We start from the raw sequence: 19,872 nt of genomic DNA on the forward strand, positions 1-19,872 counted from the left end.
GGTATTGAAGCCACACGCGGCAGTGGCTGCAGTTTGAGACGCTGCTGTGCAGTGATGGTAAAGGGATGGGCTTCCACTCAGTGAGGCCATGTGGGCCGGCCCTTGACACCCCAGGGCCTCCCCACAGACACGCAAGCCAGAGGGAGCAGCCTCAGCTGTCAGAGCAGAGGGCAGAGCCTGCCATGCACGCCGTGGACTGGCAGAGAATGTATACAAGGAGAAGCCAATAGGATAAGAGGGGGAAAGAAGGGGAAATGTGCAAGAGAGGCTGCAGAAAGAGACATATACAATGAAAGGGGTTCAGAAAGAGAGTATGTCGAAAAGAGACAATGCTGAGAACGGAAAGAGAAGTGTGGAGCGGGGGCAATATAAAGAAGAGTGGGGTGTGCCGTTGTAGAGGGTGAGTAGAAGAGCGAACCATGAATAGGGGTTGACACTATATACGGGTCATGTGTAGGGGAGGTGGTGGCAAAGGCGGCATTCGTATGGAGATGGGTTGTAGATAAGGAAATGGGCAGGGGTTTGGGAAGGTGGAGCAGTGTAGGGTGTGGTGTAATGTGTAGGGTGTAGAAAAGTAAAAGAAAGGGTATATAAACTAAGATGTGCAGAGAGTTGTAGAGGAGTAGAGCCAAAGACGTGGGTTACTGAAGAAGAAATGTGCTGGGGACAGAAGGTTTACAAAAGGGGGTGGTGATGAACAGAGTGTCTGAATTGAGCAGACCACTCTTACCCAGTCCAAGGGGACAGAAGGTGACATGAGAGGAAGATGGTGCATAGGCAGACATGTTCAGAGGAGTAGGTGTACTGAAGTAAATGTCTAGGGGTGTGCTGCGTGGGAAATGTGCAAAGGACAGTGCACGTAATGGTGTATGTACATTGTCTAGGGGTGTGGTATAGAGTGAGACATCTATATGCGAAAGGTAGGGGCTCTAGAAATAACAAAATAAAGGGGGAGGGGTTTGTGAAGCTATTGGGGTACGGGAATGATATGGAGGGAGGCTGCAGTGCAGGGAAACGGAGAGCACATGGGTATGAAAGGAAGGGATGAGGTGCAGCAGAGGGCCGTGCAGTGTAAAATGGAAGGTATAGAGGTGATATGGAGATTGCAGTGTATGGAAAGGTACGGCACTGGGGCATAGGAAGGAAAAAAGGAGTACAAGTTGTAGGAAGAATAAGGCAGAGACAGCTGCTGTTTTAGGAAGGTACAGCAGTATAGGAAGGATAAAGTGCAGTGCAGGGGTGTACTTTATACACTGGAAGGTATAGAGGTACAAGAATGGTATGGAGGCTGCAGTGCGTGTAAAGGTAGGGCATAGAAGGGTAGGAGCAGCCGCGTGTACACATCTAGTGCCTTTTCTGGAGGTTTTATTAAAACACCTTCCTGAGCTTCAGGGGTTCCGCCCTGCCCGGACCCCCTCTTCTGGGGCCTCCTACCTACACTCCCTGCCCAGGGCCACCATGAGCTTAGAGCCACCCCTGCAACCCCAACCAGTCCCCTACAAGCTTGGGATCCTTTCATTCTTTCTATCATTCACCAGTTGTATTCGACTGAAGTGCTTTAAAACCTATGAACTCCCACAAACTTCCCAGAAACTCATAAGGGGGAACCTTCTGTAAAATTCAATCTTTTTTGTTTAAGGGTCCAGTGTTAAAATATTGTACCATTTTGGCCAAATATTTTTAAGTAAAGCCTAATAATAACATTTTAAAATACAATGAATGTATTGCACCCTTTAAAACCTGACAATACTGTTACATTTTAACAAAATTCCTCAAGAGAATCCACTCCGCCCTCACCAAACTCCTTTTCATATGGATGTTATTACCAGGGATCGGGCACTGCTAAACTTTCATTAATGGCTATGGGCCTGAGCTTAACACTTACCTTTACCACTTTTGCAGCGACTGCAACTGGCATAGTTTCCTACTGCGCTAGTCTCCAGCTTTCCGGCCCCAGCGCAGGGGTAGTTGACCGGCGTGCATCCTCAATAGGACAGGGCACCCGAAAAGCAGGTTCCTACTTTTGGAAAGACCATGGAAGCAAGCTCTTCCATCTAGTTGGGTTCCACTAGATTTTGCGGGACTTCGTGCTCGCACACTAGATTAGTGGTAGGTAGGAATTTTTCCACCACGCCACACTGTGTAGATAGAACTTGGTCCTGATGAAATGCACGGGATCACTCTGAACACACTGCATGAAACATGTCAACCATTTTAGTAGAGTAGAACATTGCTCCCCTGGGCCTTTGAGCCAGAGAGTAGCCTCTCTTTTGTTTTTTAACTTGGTGGGTTACCACTCTATTAAACTTTCTCTGAGGACTACCCAACCTTTTTTACACCACCCACTCACATCTACACCTCCCCCTAGGGCCCTCACACCCACAGCACCATACGGCAGGAACAGAAGATCACCGCTAAAGAGCCCCTTTAAGGGTGCCCGTCGGGTATTGCACCACCGACCCGACGAGGAGCGAGTCCATATGATGAAGCATGACACCTAGCTTGCTGGGTTTGTGAGGACTCTAGTTCCGACAAGGAGGATTGCCCTCCTTTGTGCCTCCACCCATGTTGGTTCATCCTTTGCACCCCCCCTTTTTTTCCTACTGGAAAACTGCGTATTCTCTTTCGAATCACATAGTTTCTGACTGCCGATAATTTTCCACCAGCTGTAAAATCCACGAGTTTGCAATACAGCCCCGGTTAATGGGCATGCTTCCTCTTTTATGTGTCTTCTCAATAGAGAAAACCTAAAATATCAAGTTGAGAAACAAAACGAGTGAAAAAGAATATGCTCCCTGAACTAATTCTCTGAGAGACAATTAAAAAAAAAGATCTTCAATACAACAATATGCAGTAAACAAGCTGCTCTTTAATACCTACGAATATAACTAGTTGGAACAGCATATCCAGTAATACAAGGGTGATGAAAAGACACAGTAATAATTTACCTGCTTATGGAGGCAAAAACTGTTGGCATATAACTAGTCAACTCAAAAGGCTTCTAAAAGCAGACCGCATGCCATAGTCTATGATGTCCTGACTTGAGTATCACATTTGGGAAGGGATAGTGTCCCTTGGTACCGTTTGTGACCTGGAAATAACCTCGAATATAAGGAGGCATATATGACTCCTACACAAAATTATTATTATTTAGCATTTTTTAGGAAGTTCCTTTGTAACATTGAACAAACACATTGGCTGTCTTTTAACTTATATTTTATCCTTAAAAGAAGATGATGGAATAATCAAATTGAACATGGACTTATTTCCTGTTGCACCTTGCTATTGTTGAAAAAGTTCAAAAGGCTCTGTATGACGGTTCTAGCCTGCTGAGCAAAAGGCCAGACTAAATACAACATCGACATAAGGGAAATATCGATATGGGTACTTAAAATATATTGACTTCTTTGATTCGAGCAAATTACACATGATGTAGGAGGTGTAGAAAAAAAGACCCACCGAAGGTGGGAGATGATCACATTTGATATTTCAAATAGTTTCCTAGCGATCCTCACTATATTTTGTCAGCAAACATAGTGCCAAGACACCTCTGGGTATCACCGCATTATAGAAAACTAAAGCGTTAAAAAAAATACATTGAATACATTTGTACCATATGTGAAGTTGCTTAACCCACGTGGCTTCAGGTGAATATTTTCAGAAACTGGACCAGGAGCATGAACTAGTGAATGGCCGCCGAGCAGGAGGTGAATCGCAGCCAAGAATGCCCCAACAAGTTTGAGAAAATCTAAGAGATCTGGGTGTTCAAAAATAAATACACTAAAATGGTTCATTAAAAGTTCAGGCGGATTTTAAAACCAAATTCTCTCCTAGAGCCTGATGAACCCTGGTGGACCATTTTGCAAAGCTCTTTCATCTCGTCTTCTAGTTACATTGAACATTGAACCTAATTTTCCATATTGATTTTTTGCTTGCTGAATTCACAGAACATTTAAATAATTTTCTCTAACTCTTCACTGCTATTTGGACTAATTCTTAGGACCTTTGTACACTTCCTTAATACTCTTAGCTAGGTCTACTTAAACCTTTTTGTAATCAGCATTAATTATTATGTTTTTTAATTTGTTTATTGCAATTTCAGAGATAAAAGAAACCAGATATCACAATACAAAAAAGAGGGCAATTCACAAGCATCAATTAGCACAATTATGAGAATACTTACATCTGGCAGAACATCAAAAGGACAGTAATATAATGACATCAACAAAAAGGCATAAATCCAAGCAATGAAGACAGGCTTCAAGACAAGACCAAACTATCTGCCATGCCCAGCTCCCATCATCTTAGTCTCACAGAGCGAGCAGCCTAAGTTAAGGCGGTGCCACAGTGTACGCCCCATCTGGCATATTAGTCAAGGCAGTACTGTCGAAGTGGGCGTTCCCCGTCGACGTGTTCCCACCAACTTGTGCGCCTCCATCATCCGCACTGTCCCTGTCCTGAGCATGTGACATTAACGTACCATCCAGTATTCGGGACCAAAAGTTCTTAGGCCTGTTCTTTGGAGGCATTAGGTCACTGTATAATTCAGTTTGCGTACAGCAGTATATTAATTCTCTCTTCCATAAATTAAGAGTAGGAGGGGGTCTCTCAACCAGGCTCTAGCAATGCACCACTTAGCTATTAGAAATGCCATGTCAACTAATCTCCTCTGGGCAGGACGTAGGGGTTTCGAGTATCCCAGGAGAGCCAACAGTGGGTCCAGGGCTAGGGTTAAGGACATAACTCTGTTAATTTCACCATAGATTGCCTGCCAGAAAGGGAAGACAGCAGGGCAATTCCAAGCTACATGCAGAAAATCCGCCAGTGGGGCTCTGCATTGCTCGCATTCCGATGAGTCGCGCAGGCGCAACCTGTGGAGCCTCTCTGGGGTATAGTAAGTCCTGTTCAGGAATTTAAAATGTATGAGTCTGTGGCGCCCATTTAGGGAGATCTTTCTAGTGCTAGTGCAGCAGTACTGCCACAGTTCCTCATTCAAATCGGTGCCCAAATCATGCTGCCAGGCTAGTCTCGGCTTCGTGTACTCAGTGTATTTCTCAGTTTGGGCTATCCTATAGAGGATAGTCGTTAGTTTCAGAGGGGACTTGGCTGCTACCACATAGTCAAATGCGGCAACCATCACCAGCTCATCCATGTCATCTCCTAGGAGCTCCCGCATAGCATGACGCACCCTGTGGAACTGAAAACGTGATATCAGTGTGGGATTCATCTCAGCAGTGATAATGTCGTCCCAGGTTCACGCCGTGCCTCCCACAAATAAGTCGATAGTACCTAGTTCGAGTTGGTGAAGAACCAGTATTACCCCTTTCTCCCGACATGGTGCTAACCAATGGCACCATTCAATTTCCGCCCTCGGGGAGTACAATAAAGTGCACGCCTGAATCTCCATCATGTGAGGCAAAGCATGAATAACAGAATTTAAGGAATCCAGTATGCCCGTACGGCGATCTCGGAATTGCGTCAGTAGTGCCGGCAAAGGAATCGGGTCCGCGACAATCCTTTCAATACGGACGTAGGGAGCATCATGCGGGCCATGTATCCAGGAATAAGCTTGGGCACTTTGCGCAGCGCGATAATAGAGTTCCATGTCTGGAGTGTTCAGGCCTCCCGCCGCATATGGTCACACCAGGAAGTTCCAGGCAACCCTAGGCTGCTTACCCGCCCAGGCCAGGTGCACTAACAGGGATCGTAACCTACGGAAAAAGTGGGAAGATAAGACCATCGGGATATTACAGAATAAGAAGAGAAATTGCAGTTGTATCACCATTTTTATCAGGGATATGCACCCCAAAAGTGATAGCGGAAGAGAAATCCATTTCTCTATGTCATCCTCCAGTTTAAATATAGCGCACCCAAGGTTTTCGCTAAGAACGATCTCTGAGTCCCTATGAAGGGGTATTCCAAGGTATCTAACCGCCTCAGTAGTCCACTGAAGTCGGTACTCCGGCTCAAATTGCTCTGTGGAGAGCGTCAAAGAGAACATAATAGACTTAGCCCAGTTAACTTGTATGCCTGAGAGTGATCCAAAGAGAACCACCTCCCGCAGAACCGGAGAGAGATGTGTGGTGGGGTCCCTAACATAGAGTAGCGTGTTGTCCGCATAGGTGGAAACAATTAGATTATATGTCGGGAAGCGGATGCCTTGATGACTATGATACTCCCGAAGAGCACACGCAAGTGGCTGAGCAGCCAGTGCATAAAGTATCTGGGAGAGGGGGCATCCCTGTCTCGTGCCTCTACCGATAACGATGGGCTCCAAGACCAACGGGCTAATGCGTATACGCGCCGTTGGGAAAGAGTACAGTACCGTCAGAAGTTGTAAAAACAGCTATCCCACACCCATCCTGCTCAGAACCTGATGGAGGAACGCCCACTCCACCGAGTCGAATGCTTTCTCCATATCTAAAAAGATTGTGACCGCCCACACCTCCGGACGCGTATGCTGGAACGCGGCAAAGACAGTTCTCAAGTCATATGTAAGATTGCGCGTTGGGACAAAGCCTGATTGTTCTGGGGCTACTAAGGACGTGACCAAGGGTTGAAGGTGGTTAGATAGGAGCTTAGCGAAAAAGTTTGTGTCGACATTCAGGAGAGAAAGTGGATGGTACGAGGCACAGTCGTTCGGGTTCTTGCCCGGTTTAGGAATCGCCACGATGATTGCCTCTCTCATGGAGGGCAGCATGGTACCCGAATTGGCCATATCGTCAAACAAAGTAAGTAAGTGTGGTATCAGAAGTTCAGAGAAAGCCTTATAGAAGGCAACTGGAAGACCATCGCTGCCCGGCACGCTTCCACTTTTCATGGACGACAAAGCCAGGACCACCTTGTCTCTCTCAAATGGTCGAGTGAGGAATTCTCGATGTAGGTCGGAGAGCCACGGGAGCTTGATATGCGCCAGGTAATCCACGATACGCTCCACAGGAGCAGGACCTCTTGGCGCGTACAACTTCGCATAGAACTCACAAAATCGTTCCGCGATAGATTCATTTGGAAGCAGGACATCCGAGTCTTCCGAACGCAGCATCGGTATAGAGGCGATATCTCTACCGCGTTTAGCCAGACGGGCCAGCACAGAACCCGGGCGCTCACCTTCAAAATAGATCCGGGCTGTGGCATACTTCCCTAGGTATTTGATTTCTGAATCCGCCTCGTCATTATATTCTCGTAGGACCCTCGCTATTTCCTGATCGATTGAATCATCCCCGGTCTGCGACCTCAAAACCGCCAGATCCCTAAGCTTGCTCTCCAATAACTCTAGACGGCCCCTGTCGACTTCAGAACCCCTGCATGCTTGGAGATAGTGACCCCCCTAGTATATGGTTTAAACTCCTCCCAAACCGATTGAAACGTATCAACAGAACCTATATTTGTTTCGTAGAAAATCTTCAGTGCCGTCAGCAGTTCCTCTTTAAAGAGAGGATACATCAAAGGGTATGGGGGAAAGCGCCAGGCAAAAGGCGGAATCCGTCGGACGGGCATGGAGCAAGTAATCCAGATTGGCGAATGATCCGAGTAGGTTCGCAGCAAGACTTTGGATGCTTGCACGTTCTGGAGAGAGCTGGAGGACACAAACCAATAGTCTATTCTCGTATATATGTTATGGGGGGCTGAGTAGTGCGTAAACCCGCCCTGCGACGGGTGTCTATGTCGCCAGACATCTACCAAGTCCAGATTTTGCAGTTGCATAGTTAGCATCCGTGCAGAGGCCGAGGGAAGACGTGTAGGGCCATCCGATCTGTCCAGCGCAGGGTGTTGTGTCAGATTGAAGTCCCCTCCCCAGAAGATGGCCTTGTCAGCATATGTAAGGATCTTTGTTGCCAGGTCTGTATAGAAGATAGGGAAATCAAAGTTGGGGCCGTAAGTGTTCACTATGCACATGTCCGCGACTTTGCCATAGCAGCCTGTGATCGCAAAGCGACCATCGCTGTCTGTCACTAGCGGAGTCCATGTTAAGGAGGACTTTGGGTTGAACCAGGTGAGGACCCCTCTGGCGTGTGTGGTAAAACCCGCTGCATGTATATTGCCCTTGAGTCCTTTATATCGAAGGATGGGACTATCTAATGGGAGATGCGTTTCCTGCCAGACAGCAATGTCTACTCTATGCCTGACTAAATATTGAAGGACTTTGCGTACTTTACGGTGGTCATTCAGACCTCATACATTCCAGGTCAGGAATCGTAACGTATCAGGAGCGTCATCCCCTACTGTCTTGTCATCTGCCATGGTGTGCGTGAAAGGGTCATCCCTGCCATGTCAAGTGTAAGTGAAAGGCGTATTGTGGACACATTCCAGCCTATCTGTGCATCTCGCTTGTTTGCCGTGAACCATATAACCAATAAAGAACTTTGCATAAGAACAATTCCCATAGGTTCCCCTTCCCAGCCCCCCACCCACGCCTCCCCAACCCCAACTAGGCCGCGTTCATTCTTCCGTCCCACCAAACAATCCCCAGCCCCACTCTCATACCCCAACATCAAAACACTCACAATCACACATTCCAACACAAACAAATCTCCCCACCCACCCCTCTGAGTATACATTTGAGATCAGTGGTAATCACACAGGGGCAGATGTTGTCGACAAAAACAGTGCGACAATCACTCAAAAACAGTATCAAGTTTGCTGCCCCCCTTCGCCCCTCCGACCCAGAAATCAAGAAAATTGAAGGGTGTCAATACCACCCCGTGTTAAGTTGCCAAAAGTCTCAATCTTCAAATGCAAACCGTAAACTGCAAAAACACACGAAAGCAGACAGCTCCCAAGTCATTCAGCAGTGTTGTAAAGTTCAAACGAATACTCCCAAACAGAGTGGGACTTAAGGATTCAAGGAGCAAACCCTTTAGGGCCCGGGAACATAGTATCATCTTACATCGTCCGAGGTCGAAAAATAATCAGCCCGTGAGAGTGTAAGAAAGAGTACCTGTGGAATAGGCGTCGTTCCCTCAAGCCTATGTTGCTAGATCAAAGACTGGGACCCCACACAATAGACATACCTGTAAAAAAACAATAAGGGGCATGCACCCCAGCCTCCCCCCGTACACCAGACGTGCCACGTAATGAAATATCAGAGCATCAGAAAATATACGTAAGGTTGCATTCAGTCTTGCTCCTCCAAAGAATCCCCATCCAGGAGCGTCTCTCCTTCTGCCAGTCTTTCAGGGCCTTTTGTAGTGCCTTGGGGTCCGTGAAAATCATAGATCTCCCCTGTCTATTGATACGCAATTTTGCTGGATATAGCATCGCATAATCTGCGCCCAGTTCACGTAACTGATGCTTCATAGGAGCAAACTGTTTTCTGGCCTCTTGCACCCTGGCCGTAAAGTCGGAATATATGGACAGAATCGAGCCCTCGTATTGTAGCGGCTGCTTTTCTCTGGCCAGTTTCAGAGCGACGTCACGGTCCCGATCATTTAATAGTTTGGCAATAGTTTGGGGAGCCCCCGGTTTAGGTCGTGGACCCAATGAGCGATGCGCCCTTTCCACAATAAACATGGATGAGAACGCTGTGTCCCAGAGTAGTTTCTTCAGAAAACTCTCCATAAATAGCTCCATATTGCCTGTCTGAGTGTTTTCCGGAAGGCCCGTGACGCGCAGGTTACATCGGCGTGAGCGGACCTCCAAATCCTCAGTTTTGTCCAGGAGGGACTGCATGACTGTGCCCATTTGTTTGTTCTCCGAGTCAAGTGTTGTCTGGGCCTCCTCCACCTCAGTGAGCCTACGCTCTGACATATCTATTCGCTCCACTTGTTTGTCAAGTCGCTCAGCCATACGATCCATGCAGTAGGTAAGACTGTCTATTTTCGTGCCCAGGTTCGCCATACCCCCTTGTAGGTTCTTTTCCATGGTGAGAAGAATCCCACGTAAGTCCTACTGCCGTGTCTCATCTGTCTCACACCTATCCGTCACTCCGCCTCCGCCCGCGTCCTCCATTGTCTTAGGGCCTTTGGGGCCGAAGGAAAGCTTGGACTGTGTCCTGTCGGAGCGATCCATATCAGTCGGTCATGCACCCTTTCTCCGCAGGGGTGAGGCCTCAGCCGGGGATCCCCCCAAGGCGGGTCGCAGTTTCTGAGTCCCACTCCAAACTCACCCTCAGCCGGACTCGACTCCAGGCACACCGACCGTGCCTGAGTAGGGTGGTAGCATCAGCGAGGGGAGTGAGAGTGAGGGTGTGCACACAGCAGAGGTATGACCGGGGGAAGCAGGTGGGTGCGCAACTGTGAGGCGGTCAGTACAGGCCCGGGGAGATGGTAGGACATGTGTCAATACGATCTGGGCAGTATCCAGTACAAAGGCGTTCAGCAGCAGGCAGGCAACGGGCAGAATCTAAATCTCTAAATCAGATCCAGTACATGTGGCGTAGGCCCAAATGGCAGTGTGGCAGCCGCTGTGCACCAGGGAAGGAGTTATCAGGACGTGCGTGGTATTGGTGCCCTCAGCCAATTCAGTCAGCGCCCACTCTCCGCCCAAGCGCTACAATCGCTCCAACTTGCGGCGGTGTTGGGGGGAACAGAGACAAGTGCTGTACCCCACTCAGTAGGAGTCCACGGCTCAGGCAGTCAGGAAGGAGGGCAGCCACGGGCCAACTTGTGTTATCATTCAAGCCTGTCACATCAAGTAGCGCTCTTGCGTTGGTCACTGGCAGCCAGAGAGGGCCCTCAGTCAGAGTGGCGTGTTCTCCAATGAGTAGGCCCTTTCGTAGTAGTCTCAGCAGCGGCCCGGTGGGCCTCGCGTCACCAGTCCGATCAGTGAAGCGGGGGGGGGGAGAGGCCCGATGCTCGGGGTCCTCACTATGGCCACCTGTGCCCCCCCTAAAGGCTGCGCACCCCCACTCACTGCAGTGCCAGAAGGTTGCCGCCTCAATCCGCCACTCAGTGTCTCTCGAGGCCTCGATGGGAGGGGCCCCGACCTCCGCTGCAGGGAGCGCGAAACTCGAGATCGCGGCTCAGCAGGCCCGCCGCGCATCTCAGTGCAGGTCTCTTGATCTCGGCTCTGCGGGGACCAAACTCGAGCGGAGTCACAGTGTTCGGGTCCTCAGCGTGAGCACATACTCCGGTGCTGCAGCTTGGCCTCGCGTCGTCAGTCCGATCTGCGAAGAGGGAGGGGGTGGTGGAAGAGAGGAGACGAGAGACCCGATGCTCGGGGTCCTCACTATGTTCCCCCTAAATGCCGCAAACCCCCACTCATCGCCGTGTCTGAAGGTCGCAGCCCCAATCCGCAGCGCGGGGTCTCTCATGGCCACAATGGGAGAGTCCTCGACCTCTGCCGCAGGGAGCGCGAATCTCAAGACCGCGGCTTAACAGGCCCACCGTGCGTCTCAAAGCAGGTCGCTCGATCTCGGCTCTGCGGGGACCAAACTCGAGCGGAGTCACAGGAATCAGGTCCCCAGCGTGAGCACACACTCCGGTGCTGCAGTTTGGCAAAAGAAGTAAGGCAACTACCCAGGATATATGCAGGATCGTTTGTCTGGGCGGAGGAGCTCCAGACTCAGGCAGCCAGCTCGGATGCCGGCTAGCTCTGCCCCCCCTGTAATCCGCATTAATACCATGTTTATCTGCATCTAGTTTCAAATTAATAGAGTTATCCCCATACATAGGAGTTGTAGCTTCAAAAACGATTAATCCTGCTTAGCATGTAACCCATCAAAATTTTCAATGCATCTGATGTTGCGATGTGCACCCTATGGGACATGTGCAACTAAGTATATATTAACAGCAGCACATTTAGCTTCCTTTCTATAGGTTTCTTCGTGCTTACAGAAGTGCACTTACCATTTGCTGATCTCTCGGCTACCGTGACCATGTTGTAGCATAGTTTGCAAACCCTTGCAGATCTGTGAACATCAAAAAATTCAGTAAGTGAGTTAAATTTTATCCCCAAATTAATATATTGTCTAAACATTATTGGTGCCAGATGGAGAGATATAAGTTGGTTAGGCTGGACTAAGTAATTTAGTACAACCTTATCAACCAAATATAAAGAGAATGACTCATTGGTTATGTTTCTGCTTCTTGCAGTAAATTGTTGCTCAATAAATCTATAAAATGGTCACATAGTGCAAAGCAAAAGCCAGGAAATGTATTTCTATACTATTTATGTCCACACACACAGTGGTCGAAGTGGGGGAAAAAAAGTTGGGGAACTATGGGCGGTGACTCCACGGGCGGGAATAACCTAAGAATTGGATCAGTGGGCGGAGTCAGAGGTGTGGCCAGAATGTGCCACACATCCCAATTTTTAGTATTTGTTTGGCATTTCACTGACCAATTACAGCTTATTGTGTTATTTAATTAAACCAATTGATACACTTGATTATTTAAGGTTCAATAGGAGTTATTGACATTTAAATACATTCACAAAGTGGGATATATTTCCAATCACACAATGTCCCAAATACGGCTAAAAGTGGAATCACAAGCAATTTTTCTCCAAGCCATGCAGTTTCTCTCATTAGCACTTCTCCCTTCTTCCACAAGAGCAGTTCAAACATGAATGGCAAACTATCTTAGTTTGCAAATGTTTTCTATATAATTATGGTTCTGCCATATTTGCTACATAGTACATAATCCACTGCATAATCCTACAGTTTTAACTAATAATTTTTGTAGTTCAAACGGATAAAAATGTACTAAAAAATGTGTCTTGAGTTGCTGCAAAGTGGACGGCCCTTTTCAAAGGTTGACTGGTCACCTTTCTCAATGCTGCATTTGTGTGTTATACTGATACCAATGAGGTAGAATCTTTGCAGAGACTTAACATGTCAAAAAATTTCTAAATAATAAGAAAATATATTGCATTATGCTGCAGCCTTTTTTTGGTGCATAATTTAATCAACACTGCGGCATCATTTTGTCCCCCATTGCTGCATAATTCCAGTGGCTTCAGAGCAGGTAGCATATGTTAAAAGTGCTTGTGCAAGGAGCAGAGAGACTGTGAAGTTGGCAAACTTAGGGGCCCATTAGGATGTCAGGCGGATCGCCACCGTCATGCGGGCGATGGCAATCCGCCCGACATCCTTATCCGCCCGCCACCCATTTCCCCCGCGCCATATTACTATGGCGGGGGGACCGGAGCAGACGGAAACACCGTCCACCGCTTTTCCGCCCCGGTCGCCTTGAGGTCGGGGCGGAAAAGGGTTTATATGGTGGCGGTGTCTATCAGACACCTCCAGCCATATTAGGATGGGCTTTGGGAGATGCCTTTCCGTGGCGGAAATGCCGTCACTGAAAGGCAGGCAGTCTTTACTTTGGGGGCCCCCATGGTGAAGGCGAGGTGGGGGGTGCACATGGGGGTACCTCTGGTACCCCCCTGCATATGCATACACAATGCGGCAGTCACCACGCAGTGCCTGCCGCTTTGTGTATGCAAATGCATATCATGCATTCATAACATTGCGGCGTGTGCCGGTGCGAACACCGCCCGCCGCAATGTTATGGATCCATGATGCGCCCGCCAGTGTGGAGGGCGTATAATAATAGCCATGGCGGGACCGCCTCTCAGATCGCGGGCTGTCCCGTTTTGCACGAGGATGGCAGGAGCGCAAAGTCCGATCGCCATCCTAGTGGGGGCCTTAGTTTGGTGTGCCTGCAAACCCTGCATTGCCGATCCTTGGTGAATTGCAGCTATTACTGCTGAAACAAGGCCAATGGAGGTAACAATGGGTGAGGCAGACTGGCCTCGATGGCAGGGCCGGCTTTAGTGCGGGTGGCGTGTTGTGAAACAATGTTTGTTGGTGCCCCCAAGTATCACCCACGCCTCGGACTCTCTCACTACCACCCTTTAACAGTCCCCCTCAAGTCTCCATAACCACTCTCTTTCTCAGATGCATTTAATTTAATTTACAGGGTCACTTATACCAGTGTAGGGAGTCAGAGCACTTCACATCACACACACTACACAGAGACAATCATTTATACGTGTGTAAATCACTGTATAGGAAATGTTACATAAGACAAAGGACTACAAGGTGTAGAAGCCGCATGACAACCATACTAGTAGGCAGTATAGTTTAATAGCTCACTGTTCTATGTTGGGATTTTAACTTATAAACTGCAAGTAACAAAATGATCTCTCTGACAAAAGCAGTAACCTACTAACCTAGTTAACATTATGTACACTTTGTGATTTGCATGGTACATGATTTTTTGCAGCAGGCACATTAACCCTCTGTGCTACTTTTACAGGAGTCAACCCTTCCACTAGACAAAACTCTGATCTCTCTCTAGGAAGAATATTCACCAAAGTTATCATGACATTTTTATTCTTGCTGAAAATTGCTGGAGGCCAGGAAGGAGGCAGCAAGTTTTTTTTTTAACCACAATATACTTGCAAACACTACGCACCCTCCCGAAATAGGTACCCAGTGCGGTCACACCCTAACCTGCTCAAGGTTTATCTGACCTCACTGACAGAGTCACAGTGCCTGGATCGCTTTTGCTGTAGGGTGTGCTGCTTCGTAGGCCTGAAGGTGAACTTCAGTATGGATTGTGGTGGACTGGCCTTCAAGGTTAACCCACAATTGACATCACTAGGGTATATCTGCTTGTGATAAGACATCAGGCCTTCTAAGGTCTAGTGGGGACTTCTAAGGTCTAGCATGGGAATATGCGCCTTCGGGAAAGTGGTCTGGTGGACTGGTCATGGAGGCTGAACCTGGTTCCCCAGTTCCACATTTGACAGCTCTGGCCATGGTGCCACATCCTCTCCCCCACTGAACACTATACTGCCCCACTGAGAGAAACTTGCACTGCATTCAGCTGCAACAAAATTGTGCCCCCTATAAACAGTTGGATGTGACTCAATTCAAATTATGCCCTTGATAAGTGTAATATGTTGCCTTAAAAAAAAAAGTAAAAGCAAACACTTATAGGGAATGCAAGATTTAGGTAAAGCATGTGAAATGTAAGCAGAAACCACATAGTTACCTTAACGATCTCTCACTCACTATTCAGAAATCAGTGAGTGGTTTTACCTGAAAAGTTAAGGACATTACTACATTGTCCGGAAGGGAACCGCTTTAATGTCCATTGTTTATATCCTTACAAAACGTAGGCAGTATGGTTTAAAAAGACCACAGCTGCTGCGACGCGGAACCGCTACGGCGTTTTTTGATACTAAGTAACAGCGAACAAGATATTGAAACTTACATGGAGAAAGGCATTGTCGATTTCCCTGATGAAGGGCATGATCCTAGAATGCCCGAAATGCATTGGATTTGATCAGATATAATGACATTGCCTGTGTTTAGAAAACAATAAGAAAAGAAAAAAAACATGAAAAATGAATGAAATGTTGCCTACAAAGAATAAACTGATTTAATGAACGAGAAACCGAATGAATGGAAATCTTTTTCTTTGGCAGAAAGATAATAGTAGCAAGTGTGCCCATCAAGGGATGTCCCTAGAGACCCTCTAGGTCCACAACTTTGTATATAAATTCGACGCCATTGGACCCCTGGCGCCACCTTGTGGAGCACCTACAAAAACTCATAAAAAATCTTTTGAAACAACAAAGGAACCATACATAACACTCGCTGTGCATCTATCCACCACTAAAGTACTGTTAAAAAGACCACACCCATAAACACAGAGCTATGGTACACATTATGTTTTCCAATCCACCCATCAACCAGGTCTTGCAATACATCCAGGAATGATGTACTTCCTTCACCTGGGGACAACAATGCTGTTCAAAGAAACACGAGAAAACCAAAGTAGCGCTTCTCTGCAAAGTCTGTAAAGTGAGGCTGATGTGTTTGGATGTGAATAAAACCAATCTGGCCACTTTGCAACCACTCTGTCTTGCTTTATTTAGATATGTATTTATTTTTCATGTTTAAAACCTTTTATTTCTCTCCATCCCGAGGCTGCATTTTGGAATAGAAAAATGACAGAAAAAGGGCATTTCCCGCAAGAGTGTTTTTCTTTTTTGCATCCATTTCACAGGGAAGCAACTAAATGAAAGAAGGAGAGAGATGTTGTGAACCATTTCTTCAAGTCACTGTTTTCAGTAAGTGAGGAGCAAGACAGAAAGAGAGGGAATAATAGGAACAGAGGGGGGGGGCTGCCAGCATGGAAAAGAAGAGGACATTGTCCATGTCTTCTCTGGGCAGTAAGGAAGAGATAGAGTCCTTTTCCTTCTCTGCCCGTCCCCTAATGTCCACGAAAGCAAGCCGAGCCTTATCTAAATGCCTTTGCTATTTCTGCTGTCCTGGGACACAGTTTTCAAAAGAAAAAGTAGTGGAACAGAATATTTGTAATAAAAGAAGTAGGGGCATGCCGTGCCCTCCCGATGCCGCCTACTTCGACCACTGCACACACAGCTATAATAATTACAGTAGGAATTCATCCATAGAGCCTCAAATAATTCTTTCCTATCCCTTGACAGTGAGGAGATGGTCAAAGGGAGGAGTAGACATAAACGTAATTTCCTGCCCGCTGCCTGACTCCTGCAGGGAGTTTCCTTGTCAGACAACTGAAGCCCAGAGGCAACTGTTCCCAAGGGTGTAGACTTCTGTTAATAATGTTGATATGCAAAGCACTGCAAATGTTTTGGGTCCCCTTGGTCTGGGCTTGAAATAACAGGGTGAACATTGCCTGGCCTCCACCTTGGATTTTGGTTTCTCTTTCTCCCTGAGACATTTGCACTGGTAACCCACCCTTTGTCACTTTAACCCCCTTAACTTCTCATCACTGGCATCAAGGGCAGGGATTATGGTAAAGTACGTTGATGTTAATGGTCAGTTTCTATGTTTGGGTCTCTTAGGGCCCTGATACAGCCTTGAGCCAGAACAATTACACCGACCAGTGTTCTTTAATCTCTTTATTAATTTCTTTTTTTGCTGAAACTAAGATTTTCCTTCTACAGTTGTCCTTAGCCTAACTAAAGAGGTGATTTGCTAAGAACTCAGGGAATTCAGAATTGTCTGTTTCAATTCACCCTGTTTTCTGTAGCTGATCTTGATTAAACCCTATCTTTAGGCAATCTACTGCAAAGACCATATATTGCTTAGGTTGTACTTCAGCCAGCTGTCTGTTGTATCCATTTTAATAATGTTATGTCGCCACATCAAGGTGGACACCACAGACCATTTCTGATCCAAGCGTAGGCTGCGAGCATTTTAATATTCGGAATTACTATCCCATTAAACCCCAAAGGCACAACACCTAATAATGTGCCAGTAGCCTTCTGGGGTTAGGGGTATACATTAAAAACATTCAGTTAAAATTGCGGGTATTACAGCTCCAAATGTTGTGCTTCAGCTCCTTTCCTCCTTCCACGCAGGCATGACACACCTGTACTCGAGTCGCAGCCACACACTTCACTTCAGACACCACCATGCATACCTCTGTCTTACTCTGGGTGAGAACTGAACAGACAAGGTAATATTTGTGACTGCACTGCAGCTGGCCTAAACGCTCTCGTTGACTCTTCTTTTACTATACCACAGATTTTCTTCACAATTGCCCGACATGCATCTTATACATTTTTTTAAAAACGTGCCTTTAATACACGGCCTGGACAGCAGCGTGCACGCGATCTCTACAGGTCTTCACAACAGCTGAGACCTTTGCCCTGCCCCAACCCACCTCCCCCACTCAAGTCCAGGTTAGGCTGGGTTATATATGCATTTGGGTGGCACTTAATTTGTTGGAAGATAGTTGACAAAAACTCAGTTGCTAGTGCTTACTGCTGCAGTAGAGACTTTTCAAAACGTGCCTTTGAAAAAAGAAAACGGACTCCATTACACTCATAATTACACCGATTTTAAGAAAATGTCACACATAAGCAATCTGAAACCTTGGCAGCTATGGGAGAGTCCTGCTCGCGTCATCAGACATCTCAGGCCCAGCTCTACAGACAAACAAATCTGCAGCTAGAAGCTTTATCGATGAGTAACTCTCCCTTTCTTCTGCTAGGTCTTTGCTGTTAGAGCTCAGGGAACAGCAGTCGAGTCATCACCTAGAAAGAGAGCCTGTATACACATCGCGCAAATAACCACTCCACGCATGTCTTAGCGTAAAAGGCCATTTATTAGGACAGGTATGACAACCAAATTTCAACATAACATCAATAACAGTTAACAATCCCCCCAACATCATGACCTCCAAACATCATCCATTCACATACTCCACTACTCACTCCAATTCACACCACGACCTCTTCACACATACCATTCACTTTCTCCTTTCACCTTCATCCTCCTCCAGCATCTCCCATCATCTCACCTCCATCTACCACACCCCCATCCTGCACCTGTAACCCCTCCCCGGCAGGGTTATTCTGCCCGTCATGGACTTCCCACCCTTCTCAAGGTCTGCAAACACTCTCCCAGTGTCAACCCGTCCTAAACTGGCACGCCGCCTAACTTATAGCCAACCAAAAACACTGCCACTACCTTACTCCTGAAAATTTGTAGGGTGGGAGGGCGGACAAACTAGCTGTTCCCTGCGACACAGGGGACAGGAAGAGGAAGGACTTCCTCCCCTGTCCCCTTATGTACCCTCCCTAACTCCCCACCCCTAAGCCCACCCCCCAGCCTATCCTAGCCTACCTGTACCGTTATCGCGCGAACACCCCAGGGGAAGACTGGTCTCTCGACCTCACTTCCCCTGGGGGCCGCATCGCGCAAATAACCACTTCACGCATGTCTTAGCGTAAAAGGCCATTTATTAGGATAGGTATGACAACCAAATTTCAACATAACATCAATAACAGTTAACAATCCCCCCAACATCATGACCCCCAAACATCATCCATTCACATACTCCACTACTCACTCCAATTCACACCACGACCTCTTCACACATACCATTCACTTTCTCCTTTCACCTTCATCCTCCTCCAGCATCTCCCATCATCTCACCTCCATCTACCACACCCCCCATCCTGCCGGTGATTCTGGTCGTCATGGACTCCGCACCCCTCCCAAGTTCTGTCACCCAGGGAACCCCCAGAGGGCGGTTACCTGCCCCACCAAACGTGCACCTTTCGCACTTAATCTCTCCTACACCAGATAGACTCGTTCCACAACAAGCTGATGGTATCCCGCATTTCCATTAGATAGTAAGCATTTGCCATGTGCGAAAGGTGCACACTGTCGTCGCGGAAAAGAAGGGGCTTCTCAAGCCGGAGCCCAACATGTGCCAGAACTTTGATTCCGTGAGCATCACAAAAAAAAAGTCTCATCGCCCTATTCAATTTCCGCCTTACCCTCTCAATGACACAAACTCTGTCCAAACAATACAGGCGCCAGCCAGATTGCTCCTCATTGCCTCCAGATCCCAAATGTAACAAGGACACTCCTGACAGTTTTACCGAGCCATTTTCTCCCAGGTGGATAACCAGCATGTCCAGGCAACCCAATTGAGACACCTTCTTCGTCAGCCAAGGCAACAAGTCGCCCCAATGCATCCCCCTCTTACCCCACCAATGGACTTCGTGATGACTGCTCCACAGGCCCAGGCTACGACCGTACACCTGCCTGTCCGCATATTTTGATGCCCAGTGTACAAAGGAGTGTCCAACAATCCAGGTAACCGTCTTGGCCCCTGGCCCCCGAACGCAACCTACAAAGAGAAAGAGGTTAACACCAGAGCAAAACAGATCTGTAACACAACCGCAGCAGCCCCCCTCTGGCTACCCTGGCTCCGACCTCCTTCATTTACACATATAGCGTTCGCAGCAGCGGGACCTCCAGCGCCCGCACACCCACTCTCCTTCAGCCACACCCATTTGCCCCGTCCAACCTCACATCCTCAAACAAACACCCCGGAGCCCCACGCACTCCCAACAACTCCGACACCCAAAATGCTCCGAAGAACATCCAGACCATGCACAATCGGAACAACGCCACCT

This window comes from Lissotriton vulgaris, chromosome 4_1, assembly GCF_964263255.1.
Source record: "Lissotriton vulgaris chromosome 4_1, aLisVul1.2, whole genome shotgun sequence".
Classification (NCBI taxonomy): domain Eukaryota; kingdom Metazoa; phylum Chordata; class Amphibia; order Caudata; family Salamandridae; genus Lissotriton; species Lissotriton vulgaris.